The following is a 2,280-nucleotide window of genomic DNA, read 5'->3' as shown; positions in this document are numbered from 1 at the left end:
GATAGGACACATGTATTCTTTAGTTGTCATTGTCATTATTTGGAGCTCGTTTTACGATGTAGAATGGGCGTCGTCGATGAAGTATTTTATTAATTTAAATGATATTTAAATTAATGTTTTTTAAGTGAGTTCATTTTATTAATTTAAATGATATTTAAATTAAAGTCTTTTAAAAGGTGATTTCAATTTATTTTATTTTATTTTGAATTTATTTTCCCAAGTTTATTTTATTGAAAATAAAATAAATATTTGATTTGAAAAATCATTTTATGAGTATATTTTATTTGAAAAATCATTTATTTTAATGGGTTAATTGATTTGAAAAAATCGATTTAAAATTCGAGAAAAACTCGTTTTAAACATGTGTTTTGAAGCCCGATTTTAGCTCGGTTTTTGAGCCCGTTTTCTTTACGAAGTGGCACGAATCTCGAGTACACTAACCAACCTAAGCCTCTACCCATCCAACCCCAGTTCGAACCCCTTAACCACGGCCCAAATCCCGTCCCAAACACCCCCCAAACAGCCCGCATACACAAAGCAGCCCCCCTGTTTTGCAGCTCAAAACCCGAGCCCAAAACCCGCTCCAAACACTACCAAAACCCGTGCCCATTAACCCTAACCTATACCCTAGTATCCTACCCATATTACCTTACCGTAACCACCAAGAAAACCCGTCACAAAGCCTCTCAAACCCTCACTAAAGCTGTTGGACAGCAGCTATGCGCGAACAGGCCCGTCTGCCTCTCCCCCTTTTTACCCTACCTTAACTCCTTGTAAATACCACCCCTTCACCATACATTCATTCCTCTAAGTTCTCCCCACATCCTACGATCACTCACAAGCTTTAAAACTCGGAAACAAACCCTAATTGCCTCTCAAAATCCCTCCACAAAACCGACATACAAACTGAAACTGTTTGTGTGTCCTCCTCGAAAAACAATTCGTTCCTCCCTCAAACCTCCATCAAAACTCGATTTTCTTGTTCCTAATTAACCACATAACATCCATCTACACATTAGACAAATATTTACGAGCCAAATTGCCCTTGAGAGTACACGAAATCCCTCGAAAAACAGAGTGTTATACACTGCTTTCGCGGTTTGTTCCTGTCTGTCAGTTTGTTTGTGCTCGATTTTCGTGCCCAATAACTCAAAACGAGCAGGGGTTGCTTTAAGATCTCTGTTCTCCTCTCTTTCTAGTTTTCAAAACATCTTTTAAATCGAATTTTCATCGTGAAACGAGGGAGAAATCATTGTTTGAAAGTTGCTGTCCAGATTTGCCAAAAACGCGTGTTTGCTTTGTTTCTTCGTCGACGACGGCCTCTCGAGATAAAATCTACCATCGATTACGACCCAAGACGGTGTCAACGATACATGTAGGTTGAGGGTGCATCAAATCCTCCTCTTTCTCCTTTTTTTATTTCGTTTTTTATGTTTGTTCTCATAGTTTGTTTTGTTTGTTTATCGCTTTTTATTTATCATTTAAATTAACTATGAAACTAGTTTAGTCCGAGTATGAGTTAAAGTACCACCATGAACACCCGCGTTGACTTGAGATGGGAAAAGAAACCGCTACATCAGTCGGTCGTACACCCCGTCTCATTTACATATCCTCGTGTTCAAGGTAGGGCATAAATAAACGAATTTCTAACTTCGCTCCTCGTTTTTTACCCTTTGTTTGTCTCGGCCAATTCGACCCACCTTAGGACCCGTTGCATGTTAGTATGACTTCTGATTGTTAACATATAACTTATTTAGATGACATTAGATCAATTTAATAACCTAATTAGACATGATAGGTGGCTTCGACATAAGCTTTAAAATCAACTAACAATTCTGTAATTCAATCGAATGCATCTCTCTTTCACATAATTTCTCGCTAGTATGAGAGTGCGTGATTAGCACCTTCTTATTGACACTCGATGAGTTAAATTAATTAGCGAATTTGACCTAACTTGACCCCTTTTAGGCCGTGTAGAATGCCCCTTTGCGCGACATCATCTCAACCGATCAACGTCGTTTTCAACTTGTTTTCTAATTTGGTTCGAGTTCGTTTCGCAATCATTTGATCTAACTAATGAACCTGACCTAGGACCTAGGGTAGCCGTGTTTGGTTTGGCCCTGATTTGGCCGTGTCTTTTGGTCCTTCTGGTTTCGTCCGTTTTATGAATCGCTTGTTCTTTATTGCTTTATAACTTGTAATTCATCGTTTGTTCATCGAGTTGTAATTTTCAAGTTAGTTTCCCTTTATCGAGTCAAAACCTCTTTCAAAAACCTTAGT

Source organism: Silene latifolia, chromosome Y (genome assembly GCF_048544455.1).
Source record: "Silene latifolia isolate original U9 population chromosome Y, ASM4854445v1, whole genome shotgun sequence".
Lineage (NCBI taxonomy): Eukaryota > Viridiplantae > Streptophyta > Magnoliopsida > Caryophyllales > Caryophyllaceae > Silene > Silene latifolia.
The sequence above is the reverse complement of the archived record's forward strand: the minus strand, read 5'-3'. Positions refer to the sequence as shown.